At 37.3% G+C, this 19,221-nt stretch overlaps 1 pseudogene; it reads left to right on the top strand.

Moving 5' to 3' along the window:
* Positions 1-5,454: 5,454 nt before the first annotated feature.
* Positions 5,455-6,340, top strand: LOC122468098 (annotated as a pseudogene).
* The last annotated feature ends 12,881 nt before the right edge of the window (positions 6,341-19,221 follow it).

Genomic DNA, 19,221 nt, shown 5'->3' with positions numbered 1-19,221 from the left:
ATCTGTAGGAGTGTGGACAACACTGAGTCCATCTTTGGCCCTCCATCTTGCTGATGCCCAATGACCTCCCTCGGAGCTACAAGTTCTAGGCTCCCTTGAGGTTAATTCAAGCCCTGACCAGAATGAAGAAAAGCTTGTTCTGATTTTTCCTAAAGTGAAAACATAGAAGTCTCCACTTTAGAGAGCTAGGAGAGATGACTGGCACACAGATCGCCCCGGTGTAGCTAACTACCTTGTGATCTCACCATCATGTCCATCTCTCTATAGAAGCTGGGAATTAAGGTCCAGACCTGGTGGAGAATAGCTTCAGAGAATGGGGCAGAGAATGGCCATGTACCACCTGGATTGTCAGCCCCGCTTCCCCTCTGTCTGTAAGTTACCTCGAATAAAACTCTGTGTAAACAGTATGTTGTGGCTTGCCTTGTACTTTGGTTTCAAAGAACCTTGTCAGTTTGGAGAATACCTACCCTCCTCCAACCTTCTAAGAAGCATCACAGGGACAATGAAGACATTTGTGTACCTGTATTATTTAGGGTTTATTATTGGAAGTAACAGAAAATAGCATGAGGATGTTGTATGATAGTATGAGGATAGTGTGAGCCAAATTGTTGGCTGATGCCAGCATGGAGAATGTGAATATGGTTACCAGCACACAAAAGATCCAGCAGTGCGCAGAAAATACCCCATCTAGCATCAGCATGAAAAGAGTTCCCACGGTGAAAAGACAAAGCATCAGGGAGGGAACACTATAAAAAAGAGCTTGAAGTTCCTGGAAATTCAACTTGCTACACAGGTAATCCACAAAGGCACAGATCTAGCAAAGAACAAAGATACAAATGTTGCCATATTCTCTGATGATAGGTTGAGATATAAACAGTCAAAGTAGATCCTTATAAAACCAAAGTGGTGCTCAGGAGGTAAACAGTACAGAAGTCACAGAGATCTACTGGGAGAAATGTCCAGCGAGCACCTACAGGAGTATATGGAAAAGGATTTAGTTGATCAGGAGTATACAAACTTCTTCCAGTGAAGATACCAAATAGAAATAAGGCACGACAGGGGCGCCTGGGTGGCTCAGTTGGTTAAGCATCCGACTCCGGCTCAGGTCATGATCTTGCGGTTCGTGAGTTCCAGTCCCGCATTGGGCTCTATGCTGACAGCTCGGAGCCTGGAGCCTGCTTCGGATTCTGTGTCTCCCTCTCTCTCTGGCCCTTCCTCTCTCTCTCTCTCTCTCTCTCTCTCTCTCTCTCTCTCTCTCTCTCTCAAAAATAAATAAACATTAAACAAAAAAAAAAAAGAAAAAAGGAATGACATATTTGGCTGGCAATATATGGAACCAGTGTTTGCTGCCTTAATCAATATGGAGCAGGCGAACAGAATGCAAAAGATGGCAATCCTATTGTTATCTCAGAATAGAGCTATAACTCAGGAGATATATTTAGGTACTACAGTTGTTATGGAAACAGCAGGAAGCCCAGCCCCTGCATCCTTGAGCTCTTTGGAGTGCTAATACTTGATGATGACAGTGAAGGAAAAGATTGGCCAGGGACATACTCACATTCCGAATGCCAATTATAATGTGGATAAAATGAAGTGCCTGGTAAATTGCAGCAGAAATAATCACGAAGCCTGGGTAAATTGTCCCTCCAATGATTTGTTCCCAACAGTTCCAGTCCTCGCCATCAAACCAGTTACAGAAATTCTAAAACCCCTCTTCAGCCAGGAACTGGGTAGTCCAATAATTAAAGCACAGATAAAATTTATGGATAACATTTTTAAGTCTCAGGATGGCAAAGACACAGGTGAAGAAAGAGAACAGTGACCACGACAGGATGTAAAGCCACACAGGCGTGTTCTGCTTCTCATAGGATAACTGCAAAAACCTCAGCCAAGACCCTTTGACATCAAGGGTTGGCAACTCAAATAAATAGTTAAATGGGATTCCTCAAAAATCTGCTCTTTTGGAAGAGAATTTTTGAAAATATATTACTGATTAATTTTTTAAGGGGAAAGTACACTTAATTGGGTAAAGTGAAGTTACATGATAAATAAAAGGCTTACAGTTGTTAAAATGAATAAGAAAACAGTGGGGGAAATTATGGATGGAATGAAATACTTTCCATAGGTTCTCGAGCATTACATCAGTCTGCAAACATACAGCCCACTGACCCACAGAGGATAAGAAAATTGGATTGTCTAGCTTCCTTAGAGAACATCAGCCTAAAAAACCAACATAATAGAGCTTTCCAACTCAACTTTGGCTCTATACTTTTCTTACCTAATGCTTTTAAAATCTTTCAGCCTATGTTTTTTAATCTAAAGCAGTGGTGTTATTAAAAATTTAAATCTAATTGTCACAAGACTACTTTACCTCGTTGAGGTTTCATATGTTCTTAATATATGATCAGAATGCAGGATGAGACAGTTAATTTTTTTTTTAATTTGGAGTTGACTCTCATTTGTTGCTATAATTAGACTGTAACAAGGTTTCTCAACTTTAATGTGCATATAAATTACATGGGGATCTTGTTAAAATGCAGATTCTGTTTCACCAGCATGGAAGCTTAACTGGGTCTAAGATTCTGCATCTCCAACAATTTTTCAGGTGCTGCTGATGCTGTTGAGGCAAGGATCGTACCTCGAGTAGCAAGAACTTAGACTTCACTTTTATCATTCCAGTTCTAACCTTGTCCACCTGATAGCTTTCATATTAGTAAGTGAAGTCAGGCCTGGAGACAATATCAGAAACAAATGAGCGATTACAATCATCTTTAAATAAACATTATCTTATACCCTAAAGAAATTGAAGAATTTTACCCAAAACCATGGTTTTCTTGCAGGCAAGTTGTTAGATCTGTGAAGATGTAAATGGGCGATCCTTTACATGCCATAAGCTTGTCTTAAACACTTTGTAACGTTTTTTTAATTAACATGTAGCAAGAAATAGGCCTCTGGAAGTTAAGAACCACAAAACAATAAAGAAGTAAACTCTTTTGTTGGAGAGCTCCAATTCCCATGTTAACATCTCATTCACAGCCTAATCGTAACCCAATTAAGAAAATTAAGATAAGTAGAAACAGCTGGAACAGAAGGAGCCCGGAGTGAAGTGTACCCTCTGCACTCATTATTCGATGGAGATCATTACCCAACTCTACACACAGTGTGTGATATTTAATACGATTGGGCTAAATTATATCTGAAAAGAATAAGAGCACCTATGTAAAGAAATGAATCGACCTATTAGCTCTGATTCTTTAAACACTCCATTATTTGATATTTCAAGTGTAGCCATGTGATAAGCCTAGGTAATGTTGTTAGTCTGCCCAATGCATATCTCACAGGGCTGTTGAGAGGATTAAGTGAAATAATTCAGGTAAAACCCTTGGATTGAGCCTGGCCTATGCAACTACTCAGTAAATACTAGCTACCTGTATATTTTGGGACCCAGCACTTTGATTATTATGATTCATGATCTCTCTTAAAGATCAGCTCCTAGACAAGTTTTACACTGTAATTTATAGATTGTCCAGTGTGTATGTGGGATGGGTATCTCACCATCCCAGCAAGCCCATCTGTAATTATGCTGTGGAGTTCACGAAAACAAGTAAAATAAATGACAGGAAAAAATAATGCTTCTGATATGTATGTCAGCAATATTAATAAAAGCTAAAATATTAATGGAGATGTAGTTTCAAATTATCTTGGTGTGTTTCCATTTTCTTACATGATATCTAAGAATTACAAACTCCCATTTCCTCTACACAGCCTCTCTCTCTCCCTCTCTCCCTCTCCCTCTCTCTCTCTCTCTCTCTCTCTCTCTCTCTGTCTCACACACACACACACACACACACACACACACACACACACACAGTATACTACACATTTCAAGATGTATTTATGGGAATATAACCATCTATAAAGTATCCTGAGCAAAGTCTGATAAATTTGAACTCTGTCAAATTTAACAAGACTCTTCAATTTGATAAAGACTGAAAAATAACTCATCAGTTTCATAAGAGGTAGGGTTGCTTCATGGAATTAGCCAGTGGTTCACTGATCTCACTGATCAATTCAATCAACTTATGTGATCTGGTAACCCTGGAGAGGGAGCCTGCCAGGGTCAGATAGCTTTAGGCACTGCCCTGGTTTACAATGGAATGATAATCTGTTGGTAGCATAGGCATTTCAGAGTTGAAGAGAGTTCACAGATTCTATAAGCAAATGAGCTACCGGCTATATCTGTATTACCAGAAAAAAAAGGAACAACAACAACAACAACAACAACAACAACAAAAAGATGTGCTCTCTGGTACATATGTAATATGTTATATCCACAGGATAAATGGGCTAAAATACCATTTCTGATACAGCAATCTCAGATCCAGAAGAATAAAAGTAATATATTCATGACTGTGTCTAGATTTGCATTAACATAGCTAAAGGTAAAATTTTACCCCTTGTGTTTATGCTTCTCAACAATCTGGTACTTAATTTGGGGGAGTTTCTATTTCCAATATCCCCAGGCAATATGCATATATAGAAATGTTCAGCTACTTAAAAGTGACATGGAAGCAATTCTGTGTATCTTTCATAACTAATGGAAATTCAAAAAAAAAAGCTGTTTCTAACTAGCTAAGCTTGACAAGTTTAGATTTATACTCCACAGCCTGAGTATTTATAGCCCATTTATTTCCATACTAACCATACAACAACCAGTCAATGAAATTTGACTGTTATTTTGAAGATTTGTAACCGAATTAGTTTGCACATTTTGTTTAAATTGTTTTTTTTTCCCAATGAAGTTATTATTTTTTAAGAATCTAGAGAAAAATAATTGAACATGCATAGTATTAACAAATAAATAATGGTTCTTAAGGAAGAAGAAGAATTTCAAATAACAACAGAGAATTTAAAAGTAACTAGTGCTTTTTATTCTTACTTTTTATATTTTTATTTATTTTTTTAAAACTTTATTTATTTATTTATTTATTTATTTATTTATTTATTTATTTATTTATTCAGAGTGAGCACAATGAGGGAGAGGCAGAGAGTGAGGGAAAGAGAAAGAATTCCAAGCCAGCATCTCTGACTGTGAGCCTGATGCAGGGCTCGAACTCACACACCGTGAGATCATGACCTCATCTGAAATCAACCATCTGATGCTTAACCAACTGAGGTACCCAGGTACCCCCCAAAATAACTGGTGCTTTTTAAAGCACCAATATCCAACAATTGAATATAGAAATTAATCAGTATTGAGATAATACAGAAATATTAGGAAAATGTAAAAATATAAAGTCTCGGTGAAATAGCTGTGCAGAGATCCAAACTTGTAAAGACTTTCCTGGGTTCCCTGACTCCACAGATGCTCCTTCTCCCCTGCCTCCCTAGCTACCCTCTGTGGTGTGTGGTCCTACCTCCAACTCAAATGCTTGTCTAGGGAGCTGGAACCAAATGTGGGACTCTGTAGAAAAGGTACAGGGTGATGGGAGAAGCTTCCACAGCTGCTGCCTGCTGTGCATGGATTGCAGGAAAAAATTAGATGGCACAGGAGCAGTGATGCACGACGCAGAGATCTACTTGCAAATCTTGCTATGGAAAGGATGGGCCGAAAGGCTATGGTGACAGCAGGGGCACTGGCACAGTCAACATGGATAGTGGGGAGAGATAGTGGTGGGCATCAAAACCAAGTATGTTCAACCTCACATGACCACAGTCAATTTAGAAATGTCTGACAACTTTTTATTTTATTTTTTAAAAATATTTATTTATTTTTCAGAGAGAGGGTGAGGGAGGGACAGAGAGAGGGAGGCACAGAATCCGAAGGAGGCTCCAGGGTCTGAGCTGTCAGCACAGAGCCCGATGTGGGGCTCGAACTCACAAACTGTGAGATCATGACCCCAGCTGAATCAGATGCTCAGCCTACTGAGCCACCCAGGTGCCCCAGAAATGTCTGACGCTTCTAAATTTGCTCAGAAATACAGAGGTACCGAGAAGTGTTCCAGATGTGGGGATTCTGTATATGCTGCTGAGAAGATAACTGGAGATGGAAAACCCTAGCACAGAAACTGTTTCCTATGTGCCAAGTGTGGGAAGGGTCTTGAATCAGCAACTCTAAGAAAGAAGATGAGACCTATTGTAAAGGATACCATGCAAAGAACTTTAGGCCCGAGAGACAGGCTCTGGCCAAGGAACAGAACCCTTGTTCATGCTCACTAAAGGTGTAAACCCACAACTAAGATCATGCACTGATCTAACTACGTGCACTGATCTACATGATCTAACTACTGTACAATTCTATGAGCACATAAGTACTATCATCCTGTCCATGGATGGGTGACTGACCAGCAGGAGGAGGACACTACATCCTTTTACCTGATTCATCAGTATTTTCAAGAACCATTTCTTTTACATTTGAAACAAAAGTTCAGCTTGAAAATAAAAAGCACCATGTAATATTTACAATTCAAATATAATATTTCAAAAGCATTTCAGTTAATATTAAAGAAATACAGTGTGTGACCACTTTCATTCCATGAAGTTTCAACCTTTTTTGTGTTGCTTTGTAATTGGGAAAAGATCCTAAATTTTGTTAAAACTTTTCACATCATTTTATGGCTTAATTTTCCTGTCCACCTTTTTAAATACATGTAGGCTATAAAAGGTACCCAAACAAGTCTACAGATTTTCTGAGAGGGCAAAAGCTGAGTTTGAGGAGTCTCACAGATTGTAATTGTCAGAAGCAACAGAAAGGAGTAGGGAGGGTAACAGAGAGAAGATTTCCAGGAAGCATATGCTTTCTAGGAAAATAGAATTTGATTCTTTCCAATATATGCTTGATGTGTCTTATCATACCATATTCCACTGAAAACTTCACCAGTGCTGTTCAATGCCTCCAATGTGTGGTTAAAAACCTACCCTTAGAGATTTCTCTGCTGATTTTCTCAAACACAAGTGATTAATTTTGTGTTTTCTCCCCCCGTAATGGACTTTGAAATCTGTTTGTCCCTTTACCTATGATATCCCTCTTTGTTTAGAACACTCTTCCCCTTCCATTCTTCTATTTAACTCCTTTTCCTTCTTTTAGATCAATTTTGATCTCACTTCACCTAAGTTGGGATGGCTGTTATACTGAAGTGACAAATAATCCCCAAATTTAATGGCTAAACACATCAAATGTTTATTTTTCATCCATGTCATATGTTTGATATAGGCTGGCAGGAGGTTCTGTTAATTGTAAGTCCTGAAGGCTGGCAGAGTCCTATCTCATTCTTTCAGGATTGAGATATGACAATCAATAGGGAAGGAAATGCAATATAGCATGCAATCCTGGCTCTTTAGGCTTCCACTCAAAAGACAATAGATTACCTCTGCACATATTTCATAAGCTGAGGCCAGTCACCTGAACACACCTGACTCAAAACGGAGTATTAAGAGTATAGTCCAACTGTGCCCAGTGGAAGAACCAGGCATTTGTGACTATCGCTTTGTCATCATGGGGGTAAAAACTGCATCATATTTACCCATATCAGCCCTGGCTTTGCAGCTTTTAGATTCTAAAGGTATATCCCGAGTACGTATTCTATGTCTAACAATTTCTTTTTTTCTTAAGTTTATTTACTTACTTTGAGAGAGAGAGAGAAAGAGAGAACATGCACATATGCACGTGAGAGAGCAGGGAAGGGGCTGAGAAAAAGGGAGAGAGAGAATCTTAATTAAGCAGGCTCCACGCTCAGTGCAGGGTCCAACACGGGGCTTGATTTCACCAACTTTGAAATCATGACCCGAGCCGATATCAAGAGTCTGATGCTTAAGGGACTGAGTCACCCAGGCACCCCTATGTCTAATAATTTCTAAGTTATTTATTACAAAATAAGTATAACATATTATCCTTGCTTTTGAGGAGAACAGGAAATCAACCTTCAACCTTAAATTAATTAGCCATTCCATCTCTAACTTGCAAAACTAGAACATGCTTGAAGAATCAATAGGCCTTTGAGGTTTTTTTTTTTTCTTTCCTTTTTAAACTTTGAGGGAAAACATTCAGCAAATAGTGAGCTCTCATAGCCAAGGGTAGAACAGCATTAAAAATAAGTCATGAAAGTGAGCACAGGGTGAGGAAACGTCCATTGCCTAGCTAATTAGCCTACCATTTTCTTAGGCAGGTATATGTTTAGACAATTTGAAACACTTGCCAAAATATTGAGGAGGAACCTAAATTTTCACACGAGGAAAGCATAAATGAGATCCCAGAAAGAATTACCATTTTATTTTTGACTATGGCCTAGCAAGACACTTAGATGCCCCTTAAGAGGGAAACGCTCTCTTCTCTGCCCAATATAGGAAACTGTGGAGGTGTTAATGACAGACCTGATTATGCACTGAGAGAACAGTAGCATCTGCACACAGGGAAAGATTCCCAAAGGCTGACTGACAACTCTCCTTTAGCAGATAGTTCTTGGAAGGGAAAAACGAGTTTCTGTTATCACTTGTCACTGCTTCTCTAATGAACACTGCCTGGATCTGACTGGCAATCCCTCACCCACCCCCACCCCTGCCCCCAAGGTGTACCCAAATAAGGTTATAGAATAGTGCGAAGGAGAACGTCTGTCTTTTGTGCTGGTGCCATATCTGTGCCCGGCATACAGATCCTTCCTTCCTGGGTGCTAGTCGTACATACGATCACATGATTTTTCTTGGACTTCTAACTGCATTATTTTGCAATTCATCTTATGTTTTATTGTTTTGCGTTGGTTTCACAAAAGCTTATAGTGTCTGCAAGTTTTTACCTAACTTAATCTTCCTGCTCACTTCTTTAACTATATGAGAAATGCTCTGAGGTTAATGGAACTACATGGACATATGGCAAAATCACTTTGCAGAAGCATAAATGACGAGTCTTAAGGAAGTAAAATCACATTTTTGTTTGTATACCAAGGAAGAGGGTCCTGAACCCTTCTTTGACACAGTTTATTTTTTTTTTTTTAATTTTTTTTTCAACGTTTATTTATTTTTGGGACAGAGAGAGACAGAGCATGAACGGGGGAGGGGCAGAGAGAGAGGGAGACACAGAATCCGAAACAGGCTCCAGGCTCTGAGCCATCAGCCCAGAGCCCGACGCGGGGCTCAAACTCACGGACCGTGAGATCGTGACCTGGCTGAAGTCGGACGCTTAACCGACTGCGCCACCCAGGCGCCCCTCTTTGACACAGTTTAAAACAAAATTTAAAAATTGTAAGTTATTCAAGTTAAGATACTGTATTGATTCTTATCGATTGCAATTCCTTTAGCAACTTGAGCTTTGTGGATTCTTTAGTAAATATTAGCTCATGAGAATGATGATCATCATTCAGTGAGTGATGATAATAAAGTCTAGATAATTTGGCAAAGCTGTAGCCAATTCAGGTTTATCTTACTGCCTAACACCTCTGAGGAGCTCGATGAAGATAGGCATTAGGATAAAACTGTGTGGTGGAGAGGTACTTCTTACCCCCATCCACTCCAGACATTTGCAGACGCTTACTTTGCAATGCCTTTCAAGCACTGTGTGCCATGGTGTTCGTTCTTTTACAAACAAAACAAAACAAAAACATTGGGATATCTCTCTCTTCTATGCATTTCTAAAATACCATTTCTCCCATTGTCTTTTATTTTACATGGAACAAATAGGGTTATTTAATTTTTTTTTTTAATTTTTTTTCAACGTTTTTTTTTGGAACAGAGAGAGACAGAGCATGAACGGGGGAGGGGCAGAGAGAGAGGGAGACACAGAATCGGAAACAGGCTCCAGGCTCTGAGCCATCAGCCCAGAGCCTGACGCGGGTCTCGAACTCAACGGACCGCGAGATCGTGACCTGGCTGAAGTCGGACGCTTAACCGACTGCACCACCCAGGCGCCCCCAAATAGGGTTATTTTAAAAATCATAGTAACAGGAAAATTGGCCTTAAATTTTTCACTTCTTTTGGTCTTCATCATAGGGTTTAGCTAGCAATAGACTGCTTTTTCAGAATAATAATAATATTAATAATAATAATAATAATACTTGTATAACCATAAAAAGCCATCCCCATAAAAGTAAAAAGAGAGGAGAGAGAGTAGTCAATGATAAATGCTATCATTTTAAGACTTGTGCTCTGGTTTGAAAAAATATTCTCTTTTCTTATGACACTTGTAGAAGTAAAAAACCAAGATGCCGGTGTCTCTCTGAATTTTGGTAGATATGCAAATCTGATCAGTGGAAGTATAACAACTATATTTCATTTGCTGGTACAGGTCCATAATAAGTAGACGGTTTTAGCATTTATCTGTTTATTTCTATTAAAAAAAGAAAGAAAAGAAAACTGTTACCCATTCGCAATTAAGTATTAAGTACATATAAATATCTATATAACATACTATGGATAAAGTAAACAGTGTCACGGACCTTAGCATCATCTGGAAGACATAAAAAGAAGCAAATAACAGCTACCATAGAGAGATGAGTGCCGTATGAGAGAAGCAGAGACAGTCTGTAATTGGGGCTAGTTATGGAATGGTATGTGGCAAGGCTTGTCAGAGAAAGTAATTTTCAAGCTGATCTACAGATCAAAAAGTAGTTTAATAGAGGGTTGGAGATAGAGGGTAAATGCCTGAGGGGTGTGTGTGTGTGTGTGTGTGTGTGTGTGTGTGTGGTGTGGTTTCAGGCAAAAAGAGAAATAGGAGCAGATGAAGGGACAGAGGAGAGTCACCTACTTATGAACATCTTATAAGCTATATTAAGACATGAAAATTTTATCTATGAGTAGGACTGGCTCTCTAATTTGCAGAATGAGAGTACAGGGCTCTTTTTTCAAAGATTAAGAATTTCAAGAACATAGAGCAGAACATTAAATCAAGTATGGGGCCCTTCTAAAAGCAGGACCTTGTGCATGCTCATGTCCCATGCCCATGAAGCTGGTTCCATTTAAGATTAATAGGAGACTATAAAAGGTTTTAAGTATGAGAATACTAAAAGGTCATTTTAGTTTTAGAAATATCCCTCTGCTTCTATCAGAGTATAGCTTGGAAGGGAAGCCATATTTGAAGAAGGGAGACTCGCCTGACGGCTAAAAAATGATTCAGATGATCAACAATATTGGCATAAACTATGGTAAAGGCCATAAAAATGGAGTGAATTACAAAATTTTAGGATGTAGGATTTAGAATGAAGAAGACAAATTATGAGAGATTGATGGGAGAAGTAGGCAAATTCAAGATTGGATTTCAAGACATATGTTTGAGTATAAGAAATATAAGAAATAGAAAAGTATTAGGGCATAAAGTGCTATCCTCATTTAATTGGAAATTACAGTTATCAGTTGTATATATGCTGTGAAATAAAAAAAAGAGATATATACTAAAAATAGAAACTAGAAAGCATTGGCATTCCTAAAAGAATTTGAATGGTGGTATTTTTGAGACAACTTACAGAGACCACGTACAGTGAGTAGAGGGTAGGGCTATAAATAGAACCCAGAGAAAACTAATACGAAAAATGTTTTCAAGAAAAATCCTGAAACAAAAGAGAGAAAGAAATAAGGAAAGAAAAGAAAAGAAAAGAAAGGAAAAGAAAGAAAGAAAAAGAAAAACATAGGTGAAAAACTAGAAAGGCAGGTGTCATAGAAGCCAATGGAAATGTTTTCCAAGAAGCAATGTGTTGTTGGGGGAGACTGGGTGGCTCAGTTGGTTGAGTGACCAACTTTGGCTCAGGTCATGATCTCACAGTTTTTTTTCTAGTATTTGACTTTTTAATTTTCTTTCATTTCTTCTCTGACTATACGTATTAACTTTCTTTTCTATTTTATCCTTTCATAATTTGTAAGATATTCTACTAGTATCTATGTTATGCTATTTACAAACATCTTAATTAAATTATTTTCCTAGGGGTGCCTGGGTGGCTCAGTTGGTTAAGCCTCCAACTTTAGCTCAGATCATGATCTCATTGTTTGTGGGTTTAATCCCCACATCGGGCTCTGAGCTGGCAGCTCAGAGCCTGGAGCCCTTTGGATTCTGTGTCTCCTTCTCTCTCTGCCCCTCCCCTGCTTGACCTCTGTCTCTCAAAAATATATAAACATTAAAAAACAAAATAAAAAAAGAATCAATGTGTTGTCAATGGTATAAATGTTGTTGAAAGGTCAAGTAAGGTAAGAACAGAAAAGGATTTTGTGATAAAAATTTCACAGTGGCCCTGATGGAATTGGTTTCCAAGAACGTGCATGTAAGTAGGGTGATGAAAAAGAAAAAAAAATGTGAGTAGACAATTCAAGAAGATTCACCCCGAAGAGGTCAGAAATGAGGTAATTACAAAGCAGGGCTAAGAAGACAGGATAGGAATGAGCACTGGGTAGTGGTGATAGGAAAGGATAGTGGACAGAATGATGGTTTCCCAAAGATGTTTATATCCTAATTCTGAAAACTGTGAATATATCACCTTACATAGCAAAAGTGTTTTTGCAGATGTGATTAAGTTTACTATCTTGAGATGTAAAGATACTCCTAGATTATCTGGGTGGGCTCAACAGAATCATAAAGGTTCTTATAAGAGGGAGGCAGGAGTGACAAAGCCAGAGCAGAAGATGTGAGGATGAAGGCAGAGATTGGAATCAGATGATTGCTGCTGGGGGCCACATGCAAAGAAATCCAGGAAGTCTCTAGAATTTGGAAAAGGCAAGGAAACAGATTCTCCCACAAATCCTCTATGAGGGACATAACTCTGATGACACTTTGATTTCAGTCCTCTCAAGACCAATTTCAGACTTCTGAGCTCCAGAACTGTGAGATAATAAATTTGTCTTTTTCTAAAACCACTAAGTTTTTAGTAATTTGTTACAGCAACAATAAGAAAATAATGCAGAAGGTATTAGTACAGAGGGGGAAAACTGTAAAATATAGGAGAAGAGGGGAAATCAATAGCAGCATAGTCCTGAGAAGCAGGAGGAGATGGAATCTGAAGCCAGTCGGAAGAGTTGAACCTGGAAAGGAGGAACCAAGAGGGTGAGGGTGCAGAGAAGCCTGGGCTTTAAGAGGCTGGCAGTGGGCGGACTTCTTGAACAAACAAGAAAAGGGAAAGTGGTCATGCGGGAGGTTTGTGAAGAGAAATAGAGGTTTGAAGCAACTTGAAGACTGGATTAGAAAAAAGCCTTAGAAAATGTAGAGTATTTCTAGGAAGTGTTGAAGGCCTTTGTAGAGATGGAAGGCCACCCATATAGATCAGCACACAGCTGCTTAGTTGTGTGATTTTATTTATAATTGCTCAGAAGTTCAGATTCAGAAAAGTCAGAGGGTTGGATTGATTTTTAGGTGAAGTGTCAGGGCAAAGTAAATTATACTATTGGCAAGATGGTGGCTACAGGGATTGGCCATGAGTTCTAAATCCATTTGTTCTTATCTGCTGCTAAAAGAAATTGAGACATATGCTGAACACAGCTAGTAGGAAAAGGCAATATTGGACTCATAAACCTCAATTCATCCTGATCTCAAAGTTTATATTCTTAGCTACTTCATCATATGTCTGTCATTATACCGCAAAATTAGTAGGAATGTAGAATTCAGGGGTGGATAACAAGAGAATAAAGAAGAAACAAACAGATCAGGATAGCCACAAACTCATTTTTTGTCCTACAAATAATCTTAAGCTGATTATTTTAACACCAATTTACAATTATTCCCCAATCCATAAATATAATCATTGCTATCTACTTGGGATAAAGTGCTACTCACATTCAGAATATCATGCATGTTTCATTCATTAAAAAAGGAAAATATTTTGAGAAATATGTTTTACTTTACTGGTTATGACTAAGTGTTGAAGAAACTTCCAAAGTGTTTTTTAGGTATCTATTTTAAATGAAATTATAAAAGTGCATTACCTGAATTTGCTTAAAATAGTTAATGTGTGGATTCAGGCCTAGGAAGAGTGAAAAACATTCATTTCTGTTTGCTCAGATGTCTGTCTTTAAAGATCTATTTTACCATTATCTTGATCAATGAGCAGTTTTGGGGGGGGGGGGTGAACATAACTTCCAAGCCCCAGTGGTAGGCATATATCTGCTTCTGACTTTTTGGTTCTTTCTTCCATGGGCAAATAATTAGTCCAAAAGCAATCCAGGGCCCAAGCTGGGCTAATAAGAATCGTTGTTGGGATTTTCACTGAAGATATCTGGAAAAACACATGCTTTTTATTTTTCTCTCTGGCATGCCAACCTCCAAGGAACATACAAATTGGCTGTTGCCTGGGGCAACTTGTTGCTTTACTTGAACAGCATCTTTCTGAGAATGAAGTCAAACAAAGCAGAGAAAGGGAGAAATAAAGAGTTCCCACCGACTGAATTCCTGAAGCCAACCATGCCTGAAGATAGTGTGATCCTTGGAGTCATTAAGTGCTTTTTGTGCTAAGGATAGATTGAGCTGTTTTGTCACTTGTAACCAAAATAATCATGACTGAAAAAAGAGAGTTAAGTGTTTTTTTTTTTGTTTTTTGGGTTTTTTTGTTTTTGTTGTTTTTTTTTTTTTTGGCCTTTATTAAGGTTAGTAAACTCAGTGGAGTCTCCATGGAAAAAATCTATTAGTTTGCTTTCTCTTTAGGAAAGTCTTAATCATGCTACTATTTGAAACAGTGGTTTCACATCAGAGGTAATTTTTATTTTACTTTTATTTATTTTTTTTCAGAGATAATTTTTAAATAGTTTCAAGTGCAGTGAAATTTCTCCAACAGAGTCTCTGTCTATCCAATGATAGTACAAGAGATATATCCAAGAGATTATGTTATAAAAGACTAAAAGTATGAATTTAGAAATATAAGCCAAAGGAAGAGTAGGTGAAAAGCCCTAACTAGAAATTTGAGGAAATAATGGTTTTTATTCACCAGGATGACTGTTAATCTGTCTATATAGCCATATAATCCAAAAACATAATATGGTAGAAATAACCAATTCGGGAAATTTTAGCCCTGTGTATTAAACGTGAAAATTTTAAGGAAAGCATTTGCATACAGCTTATAGGAATTTATATTTGTATATTTGAACTCTATCTTGCAGGATGTTTTTCTTTATATATCTGTCTAACATCTATAAGGCAAGTTAACATTTAAGAGCATATATATATGCTTTATTTATGCATATTAATATTTATGCAATATTTAAAGTCTTCTTAGAATATTAAAGGTAAAATGTTTATGTATTTAAGATCAAATAATTTGTAAGCTCATGTAATTGTTGCCTATTACACAGAGAATACTAATACTAAATAATGGTAATTAAATTTCCCAATTAGTAACCTTACCAAATTTATTCTAAGAAGGAAGAATATCAACTACCACATTTAGCTTTGTCAAAACTTTCCAACCTCATGACCTAAAGATCCTTAGGGACTTTAAGAATTTTAAATGAGGCAAATCATTGGTTACTGATTTGTGGTTTAGCTGACTTCCATTTTCACTGATTGTTCTTTGTCATTGAGAGATGTCAGTTTGAAAGTAGAGTGCATTACTATAAATAATGCAAGACAGGACATGTTAATATGCAGCTAAATCACTTGTATTATGGAAAATATAGTCTATGTGGTAAAGGTCATACTAGTTAAGAAAACACACAAATACATATATGCAAACATACACACTAATATAACAGCAATGAAAATTCAGTCTAAATGTTTTCCTAACAGTTAGTAGGCAAAGAAATTAGATCATTTCCTGATCAGTTTTTATCTGTATAATCTCTTTTGCACTTATTTATTGCAATGATTTTGGTTTGTCTTTATACTTTCTATTGCTATTAATGATTTTCTAAAATAATTTTATTTTTAATAATCTATTGCATTTGATAATTGTCATCTCTCAATGTTAAAACTGATTACAGTCTATTTGTATATTTTTAAACTTATTTTTCATCATGCTTTAACTAGATGCATGCTATCTCCATTGAAGAGAGTAAACAAGTAATATTGATTATTAATTATGGTCTTTAATTACCTAGTATAACTTCCACTCAAGTTATCTTCCTAGTCACTTCTAATAATTGAATAGGCAAGAATAAGAACATGTTTCCCAATTGTTTATAAATCAGTTCTTTTTTTTTTTTTTTAACGTTTATTTATTTTTGAGACAGAGAGAGACAAAGCATGAATGGGGGAGGGTCAGAGAGAGAGGGAGACACAGAATCCGAAACAGCTCCAGGTTCTGAGCAGTCAGCACAGAGCCTGACGCGGTGCTGGAACTCACGGACCGTGAGATCATGACCTGAGCTGAAGTCAGACGCTTAACCGACTGAGCCACCCAGGCGCCCTATAAGTCAGTTCTAAAGGGATAAACAGTTCTCATTTAACAAAGAAGAATGTGCTAATTTCTGGTTACCCAAACTGGTCCCTGCATCCATTAATAAATGCTATTTAATGAATCCATCACTGTCTAAAATCTGGTAAAGACTTAGATATACACAGACTAATTTGAGGGGCACATTTTAAAGGTGTCTATATCTCCGAGCTGGACATACATTAACTAGGCTCATATAGACTGAGAAATGCCCAAATGTTAATATGCTAATTTGTACTAAAATTACAAATGTGCCAAGAATGCTGGTTAGTGCTTTTTCTTTCTGCAGACTACTAACCATAAAGTCATATTATAATTCAAATAATATGTTATAAAATGCACAATCGTGTGAACTGAGACTGATTCTCTCACAGCAAAGGCAAGTTAAATCAAGCACCACATTATCAAAAGTGTGGTGATCAGGAAAGCAGAACAAAGGAATTAGCAGATATTAAGAAGTCTCTTTTAGTTAGCTAGCAACAAAAATTATCTTTCACTAGTGTGAGTGTTGGAATCTGCCTATCTACATGCCCCATCTCCATAACCACCTCACAGAGACTCTGCTGTGCTTAACTTCTACTGATATTCCATCCCAATGTGTACAGCATATCCTTAGGAGGCTTTCATGGGTGTGAAATTAAATTATGTTTCTTTTATAACACTGGAGTGGTTACTTCATAGCATTTGGCAAAATCTTGAATTTAAATAATTTAAATAATTAGTTAGTCAATGTCTACTGAACTGCAAGCTCCAGGAAATTAGGACTTGTGTCTATTTTGATCATTATATTATACACAATGCTTTACACACAGTAAGCATTTGGTATATTTAGCATGTTACTAATGACAAGCTTTAGTCTCTAAGCTGGCCTTGTGCTATGGTCTGAAGTCACATACCTCCCCACTCATATATTGAATTCCTACAGTCCAACGTTATGGTAGGAGGAGGTAGGTCCTTTGAAAGGTAATGATTAGGTCATGAGGGTGGAGTCTCATGATTAGGACTAGTATACTTATAAAAGAGACCCTATAGAGCTTCACTAAGAAGGCACTGGCTATGAACCAGAAGAGGGCCTTTGCCATTCTATTGCCTTGATCTTGGACTTCCAGCCTTTAGAACTGTGAGGAATAAATTTCTGCTGTTCATAAGCTATCCACTCTATGGTATTCTGTTATAGCAATCTTAATGGACTAACACAGTTTGATATATGCTTGATCAAATTTTGATTTATTAAATTCAAATTTGTCTTCCCAAATACCACTCTCTTAAGAATACTGTGATTTGGGAGCCCCTGGGTGGCTCAGTCAGTTAAGCTTCTGACTTAGGTTCAGGTCAAAATCTCGAGGCTCATGAGTTCCAGCCCCATCAGGCTTTGTGCTCACAGCTCAGAGCTTGGAGACTGGTTCAGATTCTGTGTCTCCCTCTCTCTCTGCCTGTCACCAACCACCTCCCTCCACCCCCCACACACACTCTCTGTCTCTCTGTCTCTCTCTCTCTCAAAACTGAATAAATATTAAAAAAAGAAACTTAGGGATGCCTGGGTGACTCAGGTGTTGAAGCATGCAACTCCTGATTTCAGCTCAGGTCATGATCTCACAGTTTGTGAGTGTATGCACACTCTTACAATAGTTCTTTTAAAAAATTGTTTAAATTTAATTAGTTGTTGGGATATATTTTTAGTCACCTAATTATGCATGTCAAAACATCTAGTGAGTTTACATAGGAAGTTATACATAAAAGGATATGTATGTATTTCTAGACAAATAGGAATCTATTTTTCTATCTGGAAGTTTAAAAGTACAAGGCCATTCAGTATCTCATTCAGTTAGAATTCTCCAAGATAAATGAATAAATAAACATACAAACCACCCAGCCAACCAACCAGGAAGTGGTGTTTCAGTCAATGTAGTTATTTGAATATCCATACCTCATAAAGCTATGAAGATTTCTTAATGTAATAACAATTTGGTTTGTGGTGTATTTCAACTCATATGTTTCCAAGTGAGTTGGTTATGTAACAGAGAGTGATTTTTCATTAAACTAACTCATTCTGAGTTTTTTCTGAACTCTAAATGCACAGAATCTCTCAAATGTAGAGTACTCTGTATAGTAAATGCTCAGATTTCCCCAAAGTGATTTTTATCATAGAAAACATCTTAGCATTCCTGTGAGAACACATCTTCAATACAATAATTGCTAAACTTGAATCAAAACACATATATTTATTGTTACATGTTTCTAAGATTAGAGTAAATAAAATTAAAAAGTCAAGGTTAATTATTAAAAGATTGAAAATAGATAATGATAGATATTTATACATCTATGGACTGTCATTTTAATATTATTATTATTGGATCTATACAGTACAAAAAGTACCATAATGCAAAGCGAATATTTAATAACTGGAGATACAAAGATACTGTCAGATAGGAAACTAAAGGCATTGATTAGCCCATAGACGACAGATAAATACCAATGATGGTCAAGAACGATGGACTTCTAACCTACTTGTGAGCAAACAATTTAGCCTGCTATCATTGCAGAAATGCTTATAGAAGGTAGACAACATCTAGGCCAGAGACAAAGGAGGGTTGATTACTCAGAGTAATAGCAGTATATCACTTTAGTAAGTCAGACTGAGAAAGACAAATAACATATGACTTCACTCATGTGTGGATCTAAAAAACATAAATGAATAAATAAATAAATGAAAAGCAGAATCAGAACTATAAATACAGACAACAAACTGAAGGTTGCCAGAGGAAGGGGCACAGGTATGGGCATAATGGGTGAAGGGGAGAGGGAGAGACAGGCTTCCAGTTATGGATTGTTAAGTCATGGGAATAAAAGGCACAGTATAGGGAATATAGTCAATGATACTGTGATAGCATTGTAT

This window comes from Prionailurus bengalensis, chromosome B3 (assembly GCF_016509475.1).
Source record: "Prionailurus bengalensis isolate Pbe53 chromosome B3, Fcat_Pben_1.1_paternal_pri, whole genome shotgun sequence".
NCBI classification, from domain to species: Eukaryota; Metazoa; Chordata; class Mammalia; order Carnivora; family Felidae; genus Prionailurus; species Prionailurus bengalensis.
This window is presented reverse-complemented; position numbering and strand designations above follow the sequence as displayed.